Raw genomic sequence first — 23876 nt, 5'->3', positions numbered from 1 at the left:
TCAGCACTTTGTATTCCCACCAACAGTGCCCAGGCGTTCCTTTTCCTCCATATCCTCACCAATACCTGTTGTTTCTTGTGTTGTTGATTGATTTTAGCCATTCTGACAGGTGTGAGGTGATATCTCATTGTAGTTTTGATTTATATTTCCCTGATGATGAGTGATGTTGGGCATCTTTGTGCCGGTCTGTTGGCCATTTGGATATCTTCTTTGGAGAAATATCTGTTCATGTCTTTGCCTGTTTTTTCATTGGATTATTTGGTTTTTGGGTGTTGAGTTGTAGAAGTTCTTTATATATTTTAGACACTAATCCTTTATTAGATATGTCATTTGCAAATATCTTCTCCCATTCAGTAGGTTGCCTTTTCGTTTTATTGATTGTTTTCTTCACTGTTCAGAAGCTTTTTATTTTGATGTAGCCCCAATAGTTTTATCTTTTGCTTTTGTTTCCCTTGCATCAGGAGACATATCAAGGAAAAAAGTTGCTTTGGCCGATATTAAAGAAGCTATTGCCTGTGTTCTCTTTGACGATTTTTATGGTTTCAGCTCTCCATTTAGGTCTTTAATCCTTTTGAATTGTTTTTGCGTATGGTATAAGAAAGTGGTCCAGTTTCTTTCTTTTGTACGTTGATGTTCAGTTTTCCCAACACCACTAGTTGAAGAGACTGTCTTTTTTCCACTGGATATTCTTTCTTGCTTTGTTGAAGATTAATTGACCATATAGTTGTGAGTTTATTTCTGGGTTTTCTGTTCTGTTCCATTGATCTATGTGTCTGTTTTTGTGCCAGTACCATACCGTTTTGATCACTACAGCTTTGTAATATAACATGAACTCCAAAATTATGGTGCCTTCAGTTTTTCTTTTTCAAGATTGCTTTGGCTCTTCAGGGTCTTTTGTGGTTCCATACAAATTTTAGGATTGTTTGTTCTAGTTCTGTGAAAAAATGCTGTTGGTATTTTGATAGAGATTGCATTAAATGTGTAGATCGCTTTGGGTAGGACAGACAGTTTAACAATATTTTTTCTTCCAATCATGAGCATGGAATTTCTTTCTATTTCTTTGTATGGTCTTCAATCATAGAAGAAAAGCACTGTTTTTCCCCATTAAGGATGATGTTAGTTCTGGGTCTTTCATCCACAGCCTTTATTATGTTGATTTGTGTTTCTTCATTTGGGATAAATTTGTGTGTCTTCTCATTCTGTCTGCGTCTCTGTGCCTATTTCAGTACATTAAGAAGGTCAGCTATGTCTCATGATCTTGAGGGTAATGACCTTATGAAGAAGAGGTCCTGTAGTGCCCTGCCTTGTAGTATCCCCACACCCCCAGGTCCTGGTGCTTCCCAGAGTATCTTCAGTGTTTGCTGCGTGTTCTCTGCTGTTTTGGCTACTTTATCCTTCAGGCCCGTCATCTGCAGAGTTTCTCTACCCCTCCTGTGGATAGCGTTTGGTCCCTAGCCTGAATGTGGTGCATTTTAATGAGGTGTGCTCTGGTCTATTTGTGAAGTGAGACCTTTGCCACTGCTGCTGGAACCAAAGCTCCACAAAACTCCCCAGTTGGGAGACTCTGTGTGAGTAGTGTTTTGGGCTCGTCTTCTGGGGGAGGTTGCTGGCCACACTGGGATTGAGGCCACACTGGAATGTGGAGGGGAGGGTGACGGGGCTTAGTGTAAGCAAGCTGGGTGGCAAGCGTTGGTGCTGAGCTGGTTCCCACAGGTGGCCCTGTGCTTATGCTGAGGGGGAGGGGAGGGAAATGGCACCAGCCAGCGCCTTTGTCCCCAGAGGGTCCTCTCTGTGAACGCTGTCTCTGGGACACACTCCAAGATGAGCAAATAAAATCCCCCCTGTGTGGCTCAGATGTTCTTCAGACCACTGTTTCCGTTCTGTGTGTCCACAGGTGGTTTGCCTGCCTTCTCTCCAAGAACAGTGCAGTGCCTTCCTGTCTCTATCCCAGCCAAGCCCACTGACCTTTAAAACTCCAGACTTTAAGCGCCACTAGTTGCTAGAAGTCACAAAATTCTGCCCCTTTTGCTTTCCAAGCCAATTGCTATGGGGAGTCCTTCTCCCTGTGCACTCCCCTTTGTGTTAGTCTGTCTTTCACCCTTTCCCTCCCTCCTGCAGTGGCCAGGATCCATTTGTCTCCTAAACCATGTCTCTGGATTTTCTACCTTTTTGAGTGTGGCCTCTTCTCTACCTTTAGTTGTGGAGTTTGTTCTGCCAGTCTTCAGATCAGTTTCTTGGGGTATTTTGGATGATTTGGTAGTTATCTAGTTGTATTTGTGAGATGAGGTGAGCCTAGAATCCTCCTACTCCACCACCATCTTCCAACCCACCAATAATAATTGTTAAAGTACATTATTTAATAGTCTTATATTCAGTGCTTTCCATCACAAGCATTTCCAGATTACAAAGCAAACACTGAGATGGCTAAAATAAGCATCACTTCAAATGCCAAAGGCAAATAGTGGTATATTTAATATTCTACCAAGATGAAAATGGTTTGCTATATATTGTTTCTTCATTAATGTGAATTTATTTATAATCATAAAATTTTAGTAATCATAACATGTTTTTATTCCCTTTAGTTAAAACATTAGAGACTTTGGAAAATTTTAGTTTTAGTTTTTTATACTTTAAAGCTCAGGGGAAAACATATGTGCAATATAAAATTCAGGCTTTGTCTCCTCTGAAGATATATATTTATGGAACCACAAATGCCCCACAACCAGTTTTCAGCCCCAACTCCAAAGAAATGAAACTTATTTTATAAATAACACATAAAAATCAATTTCATTAGTTAACAGTATAACAAGAGGATCACCAGTGACCTGCCAGTTATCCCACCTGTGCATTTAAATGAAAGGCATGTGGGGCGCCTGGGTGGCACAGTCCTTAAGCCTCTGCCTTCGGCTCAGGGCGTGATCCCAGCATTCTGGGATCGAGCCCCACATCAGGCTTCTCCGCTAGAAGCCTGCTTCTTCCTCTCCCACTCCCCCTGCTTGTGTTCCCTCTCTCGCTGGCTGTCTCTCTCTGTCAAAATAAATAAATAAAATCTAAATAAATAAATGAATGAATGAATGAATGAATGAATGGCATGTACTGCGAAATGACCGAAAGTGGAAAAGGACTTCTCTCACACACTTCAGATGTGTGCACTGAACAAGCTATCACACAAAAATAATAAAACATTCTATCAAACAACAGAAGGATAACATGAATATTAGAAGTTAAACATGGTTTTCTCTGGAGACTGGAACTTGGAGGTGGGCAGAGAAAGAGCAAGAGACTGCTGCTTTTTGGTTTTAAGTGTTATAAAGTTATCTTTAAAATTATGAACATGTTACATTGATAAAAATTAAATTAAACCCCCTCCCAAAATAACCCCGCAAACCAAACAACAAATAAACAACAACAAAGAACATTTGGCCAGAAGTCATTGGTGTGTCTCTCATTACTTGTGTGACCTTGGGAAGCCAAATATATTGTGCCTTGCTCTTTTCATCTCTAATGAACCGTCTGGACTAGATGACCTCCAGGGTCATCTAGAAACATCAGCTCTGAAACTACACGACTTTTTATTACCCAAAAGCCAGCCTAGGAGATTCGTCTAATTGTGTAAAAATGAGCTCTACTTGATTATAAAGAATCTCATTCATCACCAAGAAAGTACCAGTCATGTCTATTGAATCAAAATTTTAAATAATTCTAACAGCAAAAATGAATTATATTTCCTAGACTGTCAGGCATACTTTGTACAATTTCTTCTCTTAAAAATGTTAACTATATAATTTTATATAATAAAAGTAACATACATTCTTCATTTTGTTCATTGATGCCATCCCAAAGTACCTACAACAGTGTCTAGCATATAGGAGATACCCAATAAATATTTGTCTAATGGCTGAATGAATTGAATTCATTGTAAAACATTGTATTGTGGATTCTATTGTTTCTACTGATAAGTCAGTTTTAAGTCTTCCTGTTACTCTTTTGGAGGTAATTTTTTCTCTGACCATTTTTTTTAAAAGATTTTATTTATTTGAGAGAGAGAGAGTGCAAGCAGGGGGAGGAACAGAGGGTAAGGGACAAGCAGACTCCACACTGACCTTGGAACATGACGCAGGGCTCGATCCCACAACCCTGAGATCGTGACCTGAGCCAAAATCAAGAGTCAGACAGTTAACCAGCTGAGCCACCGGGCGCCCCTCTCAGATCACTTTTAGGCCTTTCTCGTTGTTTTTGTTTATAGCAATTTGACTGGATGTGCCTACGTGTGGTCTTTGTGTTTATCTTTCTTGAGGTTCACTGAACTTAGTAGATGTCTGGATTGATATCTTTCATTAATTTTAGAAAAATTTTATCCCTTACCTTCTCAATTATTTTTTCTGCCCCATTATTTCTTTCTGGTACTTCTATTAAAACATAATTTTTTAAAATTGGTTTGTGATAACTCCATTGTCTGAATCCCCTATGGGCCTGTGACCATTATTTCTCTCTGTTTTCAGTCATGTTGTCCAGTCTCTTTGCTTTCTTTTTTTCCCAATACTTGATTTTTTTTAGAGTAGTTTCAGGTTCTCAACAAAATTGAGAGAAAGGTACAGAGATTCTCCCACACGTGTACAGCCTCCCCATTATCAACATCACTCACTGGAATGGTATGTTTTCTGCCAAGGATGGATCTACATTGACATCATCCTTACTCAAGTCTGTGGTTTATGTTGAGGTTCACTCATGGTGTTGTGTATTTTGTGGGTTTAGACAAATGTATAATGACATAATATCCATTGTTATATCATACAAAGTATTTTTACTGCCCTCGAAACCCATACTCTTCTCCTTTATCCCTCCCATTCACTTCCACACTGGCAACCACCGATCTTTTTACTATCTCCATAGTTTCGCCTTTTCCAGAATGTCATATAGTTGGAATCATACAGTAAGAAGTTTTTTAAGATTGACTTCTTTCACTCAGCAATATGCACTGAAGGTTCCTCCCTGTCTTTTCATGGTTTTCATGGTTTGATAGCTCATCTTAATGCTGAGTAATATTCCACAGTCTGGATGTACCACAGTTTGCTTGTTCATTCACCTACTGAAGGGCAGCTTGGTTGCTTCCAAGGTTTTGTAATTAGGGATAAAGCTCCTATAGGCATTCATGTGCAGCTTTTTGTGTGGACCTGTGTTCTCAGCTCCTTGGTAAGTATCAAGGGGCACGATGGCTGCTCATACGACAACAGTATGTTTAGTTTTGTGAGAAACTGCCGAGCTGTATTTCTCAGTGGCTGTACCATTTTCATTTCCACTAGCAACAAGAGCTCCTGCTGCTCCACATCCCGGCCAGTATTTGGTGTTGTCTGTGTTCTGGATTTTGGCTGTTCTAACAGGAGCATAGTAGTATCTTATTTTGATTTGCATTTCTCTAATGGCATATGCTCTGGAACATCTTTTTATATGCTTATTCGACATCTATATATCTTCTTTGGTTGAAGTATCTGTTAAGGTCTTTAGCCCATTTTTTAATTGTTAGCTTCCTTTCCAAGTAATAGAGTTCTGGACAATGAGTATGAAAAACTGGATAATTTTGGTTTCTAGGTGACATTATTTTTCTTTCACAGAGGATTTACATTAGCTTCTGGCTGGTAGCTGAAGTAAAGGCACTAACGGTCCCACGTCACCTAAATTCATTGGAGGATTGAGATGATTCAGCAGAAGGCTCTTATCCCGAAGCCTGAGGTTTAGCAGTTGCTTTATATTCCACCTCTTAACAGTTCCAGTTTTTATCCCTCTGGCATCTCGATTCTGCCAAAAGCTCATCTTGTCTTCCCAGCCTTTCAGCTGGTTCTTTTAGAATTGATGAATACTTCTAGAGAAAATGGCGTTAAATGCCTCCCTTGTCTGGATTCTTTTGTTCCAGACTTTGGCCCATAATACTTTACTGTGTTGATAGCTCTCTAATGTCAGGCGGACTTAAAAATTTTATGTGTATACTTTTCTAGTGAATTTCTGAGCAGAAGGGTTGTTCTACCATTACTGGAAAAAGAACTCTTCTGTTAGTCTTTACTCAGACAGTTTTAGATAACAACTATAAAGCTATACTATGTAATATAAAAATAAGCCTCTCTTTTAACCACACATATGTGCACATGTATTTCTTTTCCCTGCATATTCCCGCCTATATAATCATATCATATTTTGCTTAAGTCGCGTTGTTCAGATTACGGACAATGTAAATATTCTCTAGCTGAACTGTACAGTGAACTGTGACTATATTTCTTTTTTGCCCTTATATGTAATAATTATCTTGTTTTACTTTGGTTTGTTTTCTAGATATCTAGAACTAATTATCCTTCAAACAGTCTCTGAAAAATAACTGTAAAATTTCTTTTATATTAGAGTATAGAATAGAGGTCCTATTCTGCTCCGGATGGTCGCTCTCTAGGCTTGCCATGTGGTTGCCTTCTCGGATTTACCTCCTCTCACTGTCCAGAGGATTCCCTTCACCTTTTTTTCTGTTTTTTAGTTTTAATTCCCTTTCTTGGTTTCTTTCTTTCTTTCTTGTGGTGGAGCATAGGATGCAGAGACTAACTGTGAAAGGGTGCATTTCATCCTTTCAGTGTTTTTAAACTTTGCATGTCTGAGGGGCGCCTAGGTGGCACAGCGGTTAAGCGTCTGCCTTCGGCTCAGGGCGTGATCCCGGCGTTCTGAGATCGAGCCCCACATCAGGCTCTTCCGCTGGGAGCCTGCTTCTTCCTCTCCCACTCCCCCTGCTTGTGTTCCCTCTCTCCTGGCTGTCTCTATCTCTATCGAATAAATAAATAAAATCTTAAAAAAAAAAAACTTTGCATGTCTGAAAATACCATTATTCTTCACTTTTATGTGATTGATGCTCAAAATTTTGTTGCTATAGTGCCATTTTGACTCCACGGCCTTTGTCTGTGACTTGTTTTTGTTCTTTTTCTTAAAGTTTGTAGGGTCTTTTTTAATCTCTCCTAGATTCATTTCAAGTTGTCCCTGCTGGGGGTCTTTTTCTTTTCATTGTACAGGTACTTAGCAGGCTTTTGCATTCTTTTGTTCTCGGAAGTTTTCTTGTATCATTTAGTTGATCATTTTCTCCCTCCATTTTTCTCAGTTCTCTTTTTAGAATTCCTGTTAGTCACCTCTTAGACCTCTTGGACCTCTCTAGTTAGCTGCTCTTCTGACTTGCATGTTTATCTCCTCCTCTCTTATTCCCACCTTTAAGGAAATTTCCTCAACTCTGTCTTCTAAGCATCTATTGAAATTTTTTTCTGGTATCATATGTATGTGTGTGTGTCTGTGTGTGTGTGTGTGTGTGTGTGTGTGTATATTTAATTTTCCAGGAGCCCTTTTCTCTTTATGTAGTTTTATGTTCTTTTGTGATGTAATACTTTCTCATTTCTGTTTAAAGATAATAACTTTAGTTTTTCAGTAATTTCTCCTGTCACCTGAATCACTGATGTTTTTTCAGATTCATTTTTCTGTTTGTTTTGGTATCTGTCATTTATGTTAAAGGCTTTCCTTCAATGTTTCGTGGTCATTGGGTCTTCATTCATATTTAAGGTTGAGGCCCTAAAAAGCTGCTTAAATGGTCTTTGTAAGATTGACAGGATTTGTCAACCAGTGGATAGTTAGGTATTGCTTTTTTATTGAGGGACCAAAAATTACCTGTAGGACTTTTTTCTTGGTCCTGTGACTTCTCCTAAAGAGGAATTCTCTTACTCCTGACTTACAGGTGTAACTCACCTGCCAGTATTCTGAGAGGTGAGTTGAAGTGGGGAGTCAGGTGTCTGTTTACCCACACAATCTCACTTAATGCTCATCTTTTCCGTTTGCCTTACTCTTGCTATGCCGTACATCCCTTTGGAGCCTGAAGTCCTCTGATCCGGAATGGTCACTCTCTAGGCTTGCCACGTGGTTGCCTTCTCTCACAAGCCACAGGATCCCCTTCACCTTTTTTTCTGTTTTTTAGTTTTAATTCCCTTTCTTTGTTTCTTTCTTTCTTTTGGTGGAGCATAGGATGCAGAAATTAAGCCTCTAAATTCATCTAGAGGAAAAGAATGAGTGACTACCTGACTATGTGGGGAGAGCATCTGGGATTCTAACAGCTTCTCCCGTAGACTTTTAGGCAATCCTCCCATTTTGCTGCTCTTTCTCCTATCTTGGCCTTCAAAAATACATGAGGCCTCCAATTCCTGAGGCTTTTTGGAATGCTCTCATGCAGAGCAGCTCTCTTCTTATTGGCTGCTTCTGTGCAGCTGCTTTCCAGCTTTCTTTGTTCTGCTTCATCAGTTACAAATTATACACTTGCTTTCCATCTCCCAAAATCCTGTTATCCTTACTCATCTAACGTTATCTCTTTTTTTCCTCTTTATCCTTATTAATTCCTTCAGTGTCCTTTCAGTTGGGCTGCAGATAGAGCAGACATAAATGCGAAGCAGCATGTTCAGAAGTGGAATATTACCGTTTGCATTGTTCTGCATTGCCCCTTCATTTAGCTTGTTAAATTTCGTCTGCCTATTCAGTAATTCTAATGAGAGCTGATACTTACTGAACACCAAGTACTGTTCAAAGCACCTTCTGTAGATTATCTGATTTATTCCTCACAACTGCCCATGTAAGGTAAGTGCTGTTACCATACATATTTTACAGATGAAGAAACCGAGGCTTGGAAAAGCTAAGTGACTTACACAGAGTTCACATACCAAACACACAGTTATGCCAAGACTTACCCACGGCAGCCTGAGTCTGGATCCTGTGTTCTTAACCATTAGTCTGTACTGCTTCTCTACAGTACACTGCTGAATGCTATTTATACAAAAAAATTTAAATAGTTGATGAAGTAGATTATCTGCCTGAACTAATATTACATTTCATACATGCGTATATACATACGCACACATGCGTGCAAAAACAGACACATGTACTTGGTATCTTGACATAAGAATTTTAATGCTTCAGATAAAGGCTATTTTGCGTATAAAAATAAAATATTTCCAGGACAATATAATTTTTTTTATGTATCAGAATCTATGCACATGTATTATATGTAATGTGTATTAGCTATGCTTGATCTTTGCCACCAAAGTATCCACAACGTGGACAAGATTTTTAGCAACACTTTATGTTTGTCTTGTTTCCTACTCACCCGTTCTCAATATACAGTGTAAATAATATGTTTATATTCTAAGTAAAACATATTTATATTCCACTTTTATTACAGTCTTCTAACAGAAATACAAGTATAAGAGAGAGACTTGGTCAGACATTCTCAAAATAGAATAGTCTAATTCAAACTGAATGAGATCAAGCTCTTATTTTTAGCTTTTCCATTTATCTTCTATCTTTGGAGAATGGAGATAGGACCAGTTGAGAAGCACATAGTCTCCTTACACATTACTTATCTTACATCATAACTCATACGATTGCTTGTGATGGACTCAAGGCCATTAGAGAGAACCATATTTGGGGAAGATGGAGGTGCATTAGAGATATAATTTAGGAGTCATTTGGCCACAAATCTAACATAAAATGATTTCAGAGTCAAAATGTAGAAACTAATCCAGTCACAAAATAAACCTTAAGTTTAACTGAAGAGTATAAGCTTATATTCTTCCCTTGAAACAGAGAGCTTGTGGAAGTTTCAACCTGAAAATGTATATCCTCTAAAAATAGCCTTAATGTATATCCTAAGGGTCAAAAGGTTGGGGCGGGAGAGCACGATTCTTTGATGGGGTCTGGGAACTTCAGAAGGAGTTATGTTTAGTTATTTCTTTACCAGCCAGAGAAGAGTCAGGTATTTTCTAATTTTAAGAAGTACTTTACTCACACTGTAAATCAAAATATTTCCATATGAATTAAATAGTAGTGTATTAAAAATGAATCAATATAAGTATAGCAAGATGTACAAACATTAAAAGATTGATAATTTTGACTAAATAAAACTAATACTGACTATGACTTATAAAAATCACAACCACCATAAGCAAAATTAAAAGGAAATCACAAACTAGAAAATATTTTGAATAAATAAAAGGCTACTATCTCTCATATAAAGAGCTTTTACATAACTGGATGAAAATAATATATACTCTAAAAGAAAAGTATACTGAAGATACAAATTTTGTAGATACAAAATTCACAAATAAGAAATGCCAGTATCCAATAAACATGAAAAAAATGTGCAAATTCATTTGTAAACAAGTAACTATAACTGCATATAGAAGCAAAAACAAACTACCAATTTTGCATATAAAATGGTAAAGTGGTAATGGGAAGGATGTGGCATAATAGCCACTTTTGTATCATACCCTGCTGATAAATGTATGAATTGACATGACTTTTTGTTGTTTTTGCTTCCAAAGCCCACATCTCTTTTTTCTTTTTAAATGAATAGATTTGATATTTCTTTTTTTTTTTAAGATTTTATTTATTTATTTGACAGAGATAGAGCCAGCCAGCGAGAGAGGGAACACAAGCAGGAGGAGTGGGAGAGGAAGAAGCAGGCTCATAGCAGAGGAGCCTGATGTGGGGCTCGATCCCATAACGTCAGGATCACGCCCTGAGCCGAAGGCAGACGCTTAACCGCTGTGCCACCCAGGCGCCCCAGACTTGATATTTCGAAAGTAGTTTTAAACTTACCAAAAAATTGAGCAGAAGCTGTAGAGAGCTTCCATAGACTCCCTTTGCCCCCACACTACAGTTTCCCTACTATTAACATCTTTCATTACTGTGGAACATTTATTACAAAGGATGAGCCACTATTGGTACATTATTATGAACTAAAGTCTATAGCTTACATTGGAGTTTACCCCTTGTGTTATACATTCTGTGGGTTTTAACAAATGTGTAGTCACGTGTATCCACCATTACGGTATAAAGAGTAGTTTACCATCCTAAAAGTGCCTGTTTTTCACCTAATCATTGCACCTTTCCTCTGCACCCCTGGCAACCAGTGATCTTTTTACTGTCTCCATAGTTTTGCCTTTTCCAGAATGTCATATAATAGGAATCATTTAAGATGCAGTCTTTTCAGATTGGCTTCTTTCACTTAGTAATATGCTTGCAAAATTCCATGTCTTGTCATGAATTAATAGCTAATTTCTTTTTGTCCCTGAATAATATTTCATAGTATGGGTGTTCCACAGTTTGTTTATCCATTCACCTGTTAAAGGAGCTCTTGATTGCTTCTAACTGTTGGCAGTTATGAATAAAGCTCCCATATGCATCCAGATGTAAGGTCTGCATCTAGATTTTTTTTTTTTTTTTTTTTTGCATATGGATGTCCAGTTGTTGTGGGTGTCCTTTGCTGTTTTTGTGTGGGACTATTTTTGGCTCTTTATCCTGTTCCATTGATTTATTTATTCTTTCACCAGTGCTACTCTTGTCTTATCATGGTAAGATATGACATATCTTGACATACCAATTTTGCATGGTATTGTCAATTCTCAAACTTTGTTCTCCATCAGTATTGTGTTTGCTATTCTGGGTTTTTGCCTTTCCATATAAACTTTAGAATCAACTTGTCAGCATGCACAAAATTTTAAAATTACTGGGATTTTGATTGCATTGAATTCATAAATCAGATTAGGAAGAACTGACAACAATAGTGAGTCTTCTTATCCATGAATATGGAATATCTCTCCATTTATTTAGATCTTCTTTGATTTCTTATGTCTGAATTTTGTAGTGTTACTCATATAAATCTTGTACATATTTTGTTAGATTTATACTTAAGTATTTTTTATTTTTGGTACTAATGTAAATGATATTGTGTTTTTAATTTTTAAATTCCAGTTCACTGCTGATATGTAGGAAAGCAATTGACTTTGGTGTATTAATCTCATATCCTGCCATCTTGCAATCATCTCTTATTTGTTCCAGGAGTTTTGTTGTTATTTTTGATTCTTCGAGATTTTCTACATAAAGAATCATGTCATTTGTCAAGAAAGACAGTTTTAATTCTTCCTTCGCGAATCTGTGCACCTTTTATTTCGTTTTTCTTTTTGAATAGCTATGACTTCTGGGATGATTATCTTTTAAAGATTTTATTTATTTGAGAGAGAGAGAGTAAACAAGCGGGGGGGGGGGGGGGCAGAAAGCAGACTCCCTGCTGAGCAAGGAGCTGGACATGGGACTCCATCCTAGGACTCTGGGATCATTTCCCTAGCCTAATGCAGACACTCAACGGACTGAGCTACCCAGGTGCCCCAGGATGATTTTTGAATATAAGTGGTGAGAGGGGACATTCTTGCCTTGTTTTTTATCTAGTTTCTCAGCAGGAAAGCATCTAGTTTCTTACCATTAAGTATGATGTGGGGCACCTAGGTGGCTCAGTGAGTTAAGTGTCCGACTCTTAATATCAGCTTTGGTCTTGATCTCAGATCGTGAGTTCAAGTTCCGCAGTGGACTCCATGCTGGTTGTGGAGCCTACTTAAAAAAAAAAAAAAGAAAAAATATGATGTTAGCTATAGGTTTTTTGTAGATGCTCTTTACCAAATTGAGGAAGTTCCTCCTCTATTCCTAGTTTGCTGAGAATTTTTATGATAAAATAGTGTTGGATTTTGTCAAATGCTTTTTCTGCATTTATTTTTTATTTTTTATTTTTTTTGAAGATTTTATTTATTTATTTGACAGAGAGAGACAGCCAGCGAGAGAGGGAACACAAGCAGGGTGAGTGGGAGAGGAAGAAGCAGGCTCCCAGCGGAGGAGCCTGATGTGGGGCTTGATCCCAGAACGCTGGGATCATGCCCTGAGCTGAAGGCAGATGCTTAACGACTGAGCCACCCAGGCACCCCTTTTTCTGCATTTATTGATATGATCATGTAATTTTTTTTCTTTAGCCTGTGTTATAAGCTGCTTTAAGCATCTGTATGAATGTTTTTATGTGGTTATAAGTTTTCAATGTAGTCTTATAATTAACTGATTTTTTAATGTTGAACTAGCTTTGATTACCTGGGATAAATCCTCCTTGATTGTGTTATATAACTTTTTTCATAAATTCTTGAATTATATATGCTAATATTTTGTTGAATATTTTTATATCTATGTTCATGAGAGATATTGGCCTTTAGTTTTCTTTTCTTGTAATGTTTTTAGTTTTGGTCTTAGGGTACTGGTAGCCTCACAGAATGAGCAAGTAAGTATTCCCTGTATAGTTATTTTCTAGAAGAGATTGTAGAGAATTGGTATAATTTCTTCCTTAAATGTTTGGTAGAGTTTACCAGTGAACTCATTTAGGCCTGGTTCTTTCTGTTTGGAAAGGTTATTAATCATTGACTTAATTTCTTTAGTAGATTTAAGTGTATTCAGATTGTCTGTTTCTTCTTATGGAAATTCGTGGGCATAGAATTGTTCATAAAGTGTTTTTTTTTCTTTTTTAAGGCAGAGTCTGATTATAATTTTTTTATACTTACTTAAAACTCATATCTAACACAATAGGGATAGTTGTATTCTGTGTCTGCCTATTTAAAATTTAAACTAAGAATAGTCTCCCGGGGCGCCTGGGTGGCACAGCGGTTAAGCGTCTGCCTTCGGCTCAGGGCGTGATCCCGGCGTTCTGGGATCGAGCCCCACATCAGGCTCCTCCGCTATGAGCCTGCTTCTTCCTCTCCCACTACCCCTGCTTGTGTTCCCTCTCTTGCTGGCTGTCTCTATCTCTGTCAAATAAATAAATAAAATCTTAAAAAAAAAAAAAATAGTCTCCCTAACAGATTTACTTGGAGATCAATCAGATCTGAAAACATATGACCTAAGAGATAGATTGTTAAATCTAACCTAAAAGAGATTTTCTTAGAACCATTTTGAGGAGACAATGTTTTCTTGTGAACATTCTATCTAGGAATAATTAAACAAAGAGTGAGTGGTTTAACATATTTCGATTTTTACAGTCTGCTTTAAAATTTTTATGTTAAAAAGACAAGAAGATAAAAGCATTATATCAGGGAAATATGGGTGGCTCAGTGGTTAAACATCTGCCTTAGGTTCAGGTCATGATCCTGGGGTCTTAGGATTGAGCCTGCTCAGTAGGGAGCCTGCTTCTCCCTCTTCCACTCTCCCCTGCTTGTGCTCTCACTCTCTCTCAGCCAAATAAATGAAATCTTAAAAAAAAAAAAAAGTATGACATCACTTTCAAGCTTCTGTCTACACACTCGAGCACTTTTTCATTTTATTTGTCTCGTAGGCTGGGGTTTGGTCGTGGTCAGTCTCTGCCTTTTCCAACACCCCTGGCACAGAGGAGGTAGGAGTGAGGATAGATTAGTCTGTGAAGGCCACCCCACCCATGCTGCACTCTTACAGAATGAAAAAAGACTAGAGATGTGACCACTACATGCTACACATGATCCTAGATTAGCTCCTATAAAGAAATACTAGTCTTTATCTTTTTAATGTCCTTGGGATTTGCAGTGATGTCCCCTCTTTCATTTTTGATATTAGTGATTTGTATATTCTCTCTTTTTTTCTAAGTTAGCCTGGTAAGAGGCTTATTGATTTTATTGATCTTTTCAGAGAATCAGCTTTTGAGTTGTTGCTTTTCTTGTTGATATCCTATTTTTAATTCCATTGATTTCTGCTGTAATTTTTATTTTTTATTTTATTTGCTTGTTTTGGGTTTAATTTGCTCTTCTTTGCAAGAAGAGACTTTGCAAGACGTTTGGATTATTAGTTTTAGATCTTTTAATATGTTCATTCAATGTTATAAATTTCCTTCTAAGCACTATGTTTGCTACATGCCACAAATTTTGGTAAGTTGTATTTTCATTTTCGTTATGTCAAAATATTTTTAAATTTCTCTTGAGATTTCTTCTTTGATCCATGTGTTATTTAGGAATGTGCTGTTTTATCTCCAATTATTTAGGAATTTTCCAGCTATCTTTGTTATTGGTTTTAGGTTCAATTCTGTTGTGTTCCTAGAGTAGACATTGTATGATTTTTATTCTTTAAAAATTGTTAATATGTACTTATGGCCCAAATTGTAGTCTATCTTGAGGAATGTCCCATATAAACTTAAGAATATATATTCTGCTATTTTTGGATGAAGTAGTCTATAGATGTCAATTATTCCAAATGATTGATACTGCTGTTAGGTTCGGCTATATCCTTACTGACTTTCTGCCAGCTGAATTTGTCCATTGTTGACAGAGAGTTATTGAAGTGTCTTCAGCTATAATAGTGGGTTTATCTTTTCCTCCTTGCAGTTTTATCAGTTTTTGCCAAACATATTTTGATGCCCTCCTGCTGAGTGCATACACATTAAGGATTGTTGTATCTTCTTGGAGAATTGATCCCTTTATCATTATGTAATGTCCCTCTTCTCCTTGCTCGGAAGTTTGCTCTGTCTGAAATTAATGTAGCTACTCCAGCTTTCTTTTTATTAGTATTGGCATGGTATTTCTTTCTCCATCTCCTTACTTTTAATCTATATGTGTCTTTATATTTAAAGTAGGTTTCCTGTAGACAACATATAGTCAGTCTTGTTTTTCGTTGCATCCTGACAATCTGTGATTGCTTTTGTTTTTATTCCTACTTTTGTCTTTTACTCTTTTTCTGCCTTTTGTGGTTTTAATTGAGCCTTAAAAATATAATATTATTTTCTCTCCCTTCTTAGCATATAAATTATATTTCCTTTTTTCCTTTTTTTAGTGGTTGTCCTAGAATTTGCAGTATATATCAACTAATCCCAGTCCACTTTGAAATGATACTAGACCACGTCATGGGTAGTACAAGGACCTTATAATAACAAAATAGTCCTATTTCCTCCTTCTTGTCCCTTGTGTCATTGTGGTCATTCATTTCACTTATCCCTAAGCATGTGTATATACACATATATTTTGTGTATATTATTATTATTATATTATGTATACATAATTGGATGCATTATTCCTATTATTTGAACAAACTGTTGTTAAAGCAATTATAAAAGAAAGTTCTTTATTTTACCTTCCCTTATTACTTCTCTAAGGATCTTCCTTTCTTAATGTAAATCTGAGTTTCTGACCTATATCATCTTCTTCCCCTCTGAAGAACTTCTGTTAACATTTCTTGCAAGGCAGGTCTACTGACAACAAATTCCTTCAATTTTTGTTTGTCTGGGATTCTTATTTCTCCCTCACTTCTGAAGGATAATTTTACAAAGTATGGTTCTAGATTGGTGGAGGGTTTTATCTCAATATTTTAAATATTTCACTCAAGTCTCTTCTTGCTTGTGTGGTTTCTGAAGAGAAGTCTGATGTAATACTCATCCTTGCTACTCTGTGTTTTTTCCCTCTGGCTTCTTTGAGAACTTTTTGTCGTTGATTTTCTGCAGTTTGAATATGATATGCCTATGGGAAGATTTTTTTAGTGTCTGTATTGTTTGATGTTTCATGAGGTTCCTGGATCTGTGGGCTTGGTGTCTTGTCATTAATCTTGGAAAATTCTCAGCCATTATTATGTCTATCTTTCTTCTATTTCTTTCTGTCTTTTCTTTATGGTAACCCCATTATGTGTATGTTACACCTCTTAACAGTCCCACAGTTCTTAGACATTCTCATGCATCTTCTTCATTTCTTTTTCTCTTCACGTTTCAGTTTTAGAAGTTTTCATTAACGTTTCTTCAAGCTGGGGCACCTGGGTGGCTCAGTCGGTTGAGCATCTAACTCTTGGTTTCTTGGTTTCAGGTCTGGTCATGATTTCATGGTTGTGGGATCAAGCCCCATGTCGGGCTCTGTGCTCAGTGAAGAGTCTGCTTCAGATTCTTTCTCCCCCTCCCTTCCCCTCTGTCCCTCCCTGCTCACATGCTCTCTTGTGCACTCTCTCTCACTCTTGCTTTCTTGCTTTCTCTAAATTGAACAAATAAAATCTTGAAAAAAAAATTCCTTCAAGCTCACTGATTACTTTCCTGGTCATGTCCAGTCTACTGATAAGCCTATCAAAGGCCTCCTTCATTTCTTTACAATTTTTTTCTAGAATTTCCTTTTGATTCTGTCTCAGAATTTCAGTTTTTCTGCTTACATTATCTGTCTGTTTTTGCATGTTGTCCACTTTTTCCATTAGAACCCTTAGCATATTAATAATGAAATTCCTAATCTAATAATTCCAAAATCTCTGCCATATCTGAGTCTGGTTCTGATGCTGGCTCTGTGTCTTCAACTGCGTTTTTGTTGTTGTTGTTGGTTTGGTTTTTTTTTTTTGTCTTTTTAGTATGAGTTTAATTTTTTGTTGAAAGCTGAACATGATGTACTGGGTAAAAAGAACTGAGATAAATAGAACTTTAGTGTGAGGTTTTTGTGTTTATTTGGCTATGAATTAGACCATGTATGTTGCTTGCTGTAGCTATAGGTGTCAAAGGCTAAAATGTCCTCTGATGTCCTTGTTTTCTCTCCATTTTTGTCTTTGGGTTTCCCTAGAGACTTCTTAAATAAGGTCTTCGACGTGCATTTTTTCTTTTGTTGTAATCCCATTATAATACAGAAGCCTTATTGAAGTCATGGGTCATGGTAAGGTGTGGGGAGAGGGGAAGCATTCTGTACAGTCCTGTGATGAGGTCTCAGTCTTTTAGTGAGCCTGTGCCACTGGGCTGGGACCCTCCCAAGTTCTCAGTTTTGTTACTCCCCCCCCACCACCACCACCTTTAGGTGAGACAGAAAGGGGCTGAGTTGAATATTTCCCTTCCCAGTTGGTCAGATCCTGGTATGACGCAAGGTGTTTAGGGGCTCTGGTTTAATAGTATCCCTTGATGGCTGGATTTGTTAAACATATTTCAGAATATGTACTTTTCCCCTATTCTGCCAGAAACACAGGGGATTTTTCTCCACTCTTCGCCCTGGGAACCCGTTGGGCTCCTGGAGGTAAAACTCACAGATGTATGTGGCCCCAACCTGGAGTTTTTAATTCTTAAGTTTGTCCACACTGAGCCTTCGGCAGTTCATCAATTAAGATTTTTCTCCCCATTACTAGCTTAAACGAAGGGTTTCTGCTCCTGGACTTCTGCTCCAGTAAGCTGTGATTCTGGATATTTGCCTCTACCATTGACCTCACTTCTCAGATGGAAGAAGAGTTGTTGATTGTTAGTTTGTTCAGCTCTTTTCATGTTGTGAGGACAGAGGTGACAACTAACAAGCTCCTCACATACTGCATTGGACTGATAGGACTTCTCTGGAAGGTAGTTACCAGAAGTCCTAAAAATGCCCTTGGTTTCAGTAAGATCAGTTCTAGAAATTGGTCTTCAGAAAATAATCAGAGATAGTTACAAAGGTAAATACATGAAGAAAGTCACTGAACAGGGGCGCCTGGGTGGCACAGCGGTTAAGCGTCTGCCTTCGGCTCAGGGCGTGATCCCGGCGTTCTGGGATCGAGCCCCACATCAGGCTCCTCCGCTATGAGCCTGCTTCTTCCTCTCCCACTCCCCCTGCTTGTGTTCCCTCTCTCGCTGGCTGTCTCTATCTCTGTCAAATAAATAAATAAAATCTTTTAAAAAAAAAAAAAAAGAAAGTCACTGAACATTATTTGTAATAGCAAAAAAAATGGAAATAATACAACTGACAATAGGGATTGATTTAAAAATTATGAAACCTCCATACAGCCATTAACAGTTACGTTTTTAACTAATGTTTAGAGGGGGAAATGTTCATGGTATGTCAAAACTAAAAATCCAATGAAAAAGTAATATATACATATACAGATGCCTGGTCTCTCATTTTTGCTTGCGCCCCAAAGCTAAGAATAAGACATAGACATCCTAAAGCAAGGTGCTAGGTCACTTATGCAGCACCAGCTAAAAGATTGTGAAACCAGTTTTACTATTGTTAGCTAGTGAGTTCAAGGCTTTGCAAGGAAGGCCGAGAGTTGAGGCCCACAGAGAAGTGTTTAGAAGAGACTAGCCAGGATGCTATGGTCCCCCGCTCTCCCCTACCTCAAGTGGAAATGGAGAGGCTTCAGGGAATACTCTTCCAGGGCTGGACAGGTGTCCCCTGGGGCTTGATTTATGATTCCTTTTAAGAAAATTCATAGTCAAGTGCCTTTCTGTAACTGGCAAAGTAGAAAAGAGGACTGCCTTGGTGGCATATGGCACTTCCCCAGTGGAGGGCAAAGGTAAAGCATGTGCTTCCCATGGCCCAATTAAAGGCCCTAAAGAAAGGGCCATTTTAAAAGGATCTCAACATGATCTTATACTCCTGGGAGACCAGGGCTGGGCAGGGCTCATAAACCAGCTCACCTGCTAGTGAAGTCCCCAGGTATCACCCCAGGGACCACTCAAGTGGGGCCTCACCTCCCTCCTCTGCTTTCCTCCCCTTCTTTTTGTTCCCAACCTTGGAGGGGCCCAAATTAGCAGCTAACGAATATGAACAGAGTAAGGCAAAAAAGGAAAAAGACTTACTCCTCTTCACTGAAGCCTTCTAAGCCTGAAACAGTCCTCTCCATCATTCTGTTAACTTTATACATTGCAAAAAGACAAGAGGGAAACACCTCAAAATGTTAAAGTGTAAACAGTGTTTATCTTCTGGCACATAGGATTTTTTTCATCACATATTTTTTTTTTCAGTGAAAATTTTTTTTCTTTTTTTTTTCAGTGAAATTTTTAAATGAAAATTTAATGTCTATATAATCAGAACAAAACATGTATATATATTCAGAAAATATAAGTGGTTTTTTTATAGTGACCCTTCAAGAATTAATTTATTGTCTATAACATATATATAATATATTAGGCAATTAATTCCTCAGAAATATATTCTTGCATGGTATAATTTCATTTGAGGCCTTGTCCTCTAGAAGAAATCTTTTTTAATTTGCCAAGTTGGGAATTTAAAATTGTATTATTTCTCATCAAAATGGTTGCCTTCCTGATTAAAAAATAATTATTGATTTAATACTGACAATAGGCCATTTGCCTTTAATACATTATTTCTAATCCTCACACTAATCCAGCAGGATAGGTTGTATTGTCCCCATTTTTAAAATGAGGAAAAGGGCACTGTAGAGAAGTCAAGTCGCCTAGGGTCCCACAGCTAGTACACAGAGAAGCCAGGATTAGTACTCAAGTCTGTTTGTGCCATGCTGTTCAGAGTTCCCAGATAATTTATATGTTCCTTCACTGTCCTATTCTGTGTTTGTAGGAAAGAAAACTTTCGGTTCACACACTGAACTTGTACAGAATTGGTACATGGAATTGAATTAGTTATAATCCTTGGTTGTATGACACACACTCGTGGTTGATCTACTTGGCTTTATTTATTTGACTGTTTAAAATGACAATGAACACAACTGAACACATTGCCTAGCCCAGCATCTAGAACTTTACTAGTAACTTACCATGGTGCTCCTCCCCATTCTACCCCCCAAGAAGTAACCACTCTCCTATAATTTTGATATAGTAGTAATATATAAATCTTCAATGTAAAAGTAGGTAAATACATACATGTAGTGATTTTTTAAAATAAACCAAGTCATACCATACATATTGGTTTACAAATTGCTTTGTTTATACTTAATATTTCTCGAAGTTTTTTCTCCACAAGATACCCCTAAGGAACCAAATTCTCTAAAATTTATTGATTAATGAGGACAGTGTCTGTGGTATATTACATTGTCTGCTTTGGTTCCACAACCTCTAGGGGATCTTTGCCACAGCCTTCCAATTCCTTGGTTTGAGCTAAATGTATGTGATATCTGGAGGTTGTTCCGATACCTCCACATGTAACAAAATCCTTTACAATATTTTTTTTTAAAGATTTTATTTATTTATGTGACAGAGAGACAGCCAGCGAGAGAGGGAACACAGCAGGGGAGAGGGAGAGGAAGAAGCAGGCTCCCAGCCGAGGAGCCCGATGTGGGACTCGATCCCAGAACGCCAGGATCACGCCCTGAGCCAAAGGCAGACGCTTAACAACTGCACTTACCCAGACGCCCCAAAATCCTTTACAATATTGCAGGACCTATGTATGCACACTGTCCATCCCCCCCCCACAGCTCAACAAATATCATTTGTTAAATGGTTAACATTTGTTATTATAGTGTCAAGTTCACCTTTCCTTTAGTTAAAAATAACAAAGTAACAATTTTGCTTGCATAAAAAAGTAATTATACTTTTTAAATAACAGACCTAATACTTTATTTGAACACACGGTTATAACAAAGAAATATTTTCCTTAAGTGGTAGTGATAAAATTTCGTGAGATGTACCTTTCAGACTCTGTACTTTTACCTCAATTTATTGACTGTTTACTTTGCTTGTTGCATAAGTATTTAATTTTCTGGGATTTAATTCGAGCCTCTAGAATCCCATTTTATCCTGTTCCTAATATTTCCTCCCATGGCTCATTTATACTTACCTTACTGGGAAAACTCAAGAGAGAACGAATTTTCTTCTTCCAGGCTTATAGAAGGTTCAATTCTGGAGCCACCATATTACCTTTTTTTTTTAATATCAGTGTTGAAGGTATTAGTGTAAAATCATGAAAGTAAATGCTTTCCTCCCTATATGGGTTCCAGAAAAAAAGGTAAGTTATTGAACATGTCCCCCCATTACAAGAAGCTGTTCAAAAAACTATTTGCAAACAAAAAGGAGATAAGTTTCTGACTGTGACCATGTAACCTTCCCCTTGCAACTTGAAAGAACGATAATATCCCTACTTGTATCAAGGTGAGCATAGTAGACAGAATGCACGACCAACCCTGATAACTGCTTAGTAGTGGCTCTACCCGGGTACTAACACGCTGCACTGTAAGTTACAGTACCTTTCTGGTGATTCTAGATCAGCAAATATGGAGCATATAGAATATGTTGTTATACTGAGGGGAGAGTGAGGTGGAAACTAGCCTTTCCCGGCACTTGCTGTGCACACATTAAGGAATCTCATTTCTTATACCATCCTTGTAAAGTAAGAGGTATTTTCCTCCTTTTTACAGATAAGGAAATGGAGATTAAAATAAGCATTCCTCTTGTTACGAAGTTATCTGTTCATGCATTTCCCTCCCATAATAATCTGTACAGTCTCCACAGGCAGGGACCAGATATAGTTGTCATTTTAGTCCAGTTTCTAATGGAGTGTCTGGCACGTAGTAGGTGTCCTGCAAAGTTTCTTGAAGTGTGAAAGGTAACTCGCCCAGGTCACATAGTGAAAGTGATGGTGGCAGAAGCCTGTGCTCGTTTCCACTGTACCACCTGCCTCTCTCCTCCCTGAGGAGATTAGGAAATGGGACTGGCATTGGTGTTCGTATCTCTTTAGTGGTTTTAAAGATTCCCAGGGTGCATTTGACTTATAAATCAATCTTTGTTTAATGCTTCTGAGTTTAGGGTAATTGCCCTCATGCAATTTGTGAATTACTTTCAGTAATAACCAGACTATAATTATGTTGAGGCCAGTTGCTCAACTATATTACTTAATATTTCCCCATATTCTGTAATTTTGTGATCCTAAATTTGGATACTTCATAGCATGCCAATCACATTTCCTTATGAATTTATCCAGTGAGAATCAGTCACTGTACCACAGTTAAGATCATGGGCTCTCAAGTCAGACAAACGATCATCTTTATCCCAGTTTTGCCATTTACCCCTTGTGTAATTTTGACCAAATTATTTAACCTCTCTGTGCCTCGGTTTTCTCATTTCTAAAACAGAAGCCATTATTTCTACCCTATTGGCTGGTTTGAAGATTAAAGTTCAGATGATAGAATATGTAGAGTGCCTGGTGCATGTCAAGCACCAGATAAATGGTGCTTCTGTTTATCGTGTCGTTTTGGAATGATGGGCCGAGTCTGTGAAGACAAAGTTTGGTTAGAATAAATGTAGTCTAGAACTTGGTACTAAATACACAAAAGTATAAAGGGCAGTGTGTGGGAGACGTGGCTGACCAAGAAGGGCCTGGGGAGCCTCCGCTGACGGCCTGCTCAGCCTGAGTCGGCAGTATTGTGTGGAGCCGAAGGTTTCAAAGACAGAATCCAGATCCAAGAGGGGGACAGCTCTTCTCCACACTGCTCTGGTCAGACTCTCCCTGAATTCTGTGTTTCAGTGTTCGGGCAAGGAGAATCACTGATTAAGCAGTCTGTCAAAAAAGAAACCAGCAGAGTGGTAAGAAATGGGGAGCCCATGCCACATGAAAAGAGGAGATGGCCTGAGGAGATTAGCCTGCCGTGTGTATAAGAAAGTGGAGGGCGGGGAGTGGAGGGCGAAGGGATAAAATAAATATCCGTTTCCAAAGGGTTATGTTCCACTCGTTCCCTGTGACTCTAGAAGGTCAAATGATGACCAGGGATGTAAGTTGTCTGGAGGAGATTCAGTTCAATAAGCCTTTCTCTCAAAGAATTAAAGGTATATAAAAATTGAACTGCCTTCCTTGGTTTTTGGTGATCATGCAAAGGCCAGATAAGTATATCGCTAGGGTGCCAGAGAGGAAATCCATGACCACTTCTGTTTGGAGATTGGGCTAGAACGAAATTATCTTCAGGACCCCTCCAACCTCGATATTCGTGTGATTTCATACGCAAGCCAAGTGCAGCTTATTTGTGAAGGAGTATGTAAAGAGTGACAATCAAACCAAGTCCTTGCCTCTATAAAGCAGCTTACATTTTAACTGGAGGAGCAACACACATTTCAAAAGTTCTTAAAAGTATTAGGATGAAGTCATAATATGAGAAGGTCACAGGGCTGATTATGATTATTTGCTAAGTGAATGTTAGAATTCAATGCTTTTTAACCTTTTTTTATTATTTCAAATTTTTATTTAAATTTTAGTGAACATATAATGTAATCTTGGTTTCAGGAGTAGAATTTAGTAATTCATCACTTACCTATAACTCCCAGTGCTCATCACAAGTGGCCTCTTTAATGCCCATCACCCATCTAGCCCGTGCCCCGCCCACCTCCCTCCAGCAGCCCCCAG

At 38.0% G+C, this 23876-nt stretch overlaps 1 protein-coding gene across 14 annotated transcripts in view; it reads left to right on the top strand.

Annotated features, from left to right (window-relative positions):
• CCDC158 (coiled-coil domain containing 158) overlaps positions 1–23876 on the top strand; it is an 86379-nt gene that overhangs the window by 47520 nt on the left and 14983 nt on the right. The window lies entirely within an intron of this gene.

This window comes from Ursus arctos, unplaced genomic scaffold (genome assembly GCF_023065955.2).
Source record: "Ursus arctos isolate Adak ecotype North America unplaced genomic scaffold, UrsArc2.0 scaffold_9, whole genome shotgun sequence".
Taxonomy (NCBI): domain Eukaryota; kingdom Metazoa; phylum Chordata; class Mammalia; order Carnivora; family Ursidae; genus Ursus; species Ursus arctos.
This window is presented reverse-complemented; position numbering and strand designations above follow the sequence as displayed.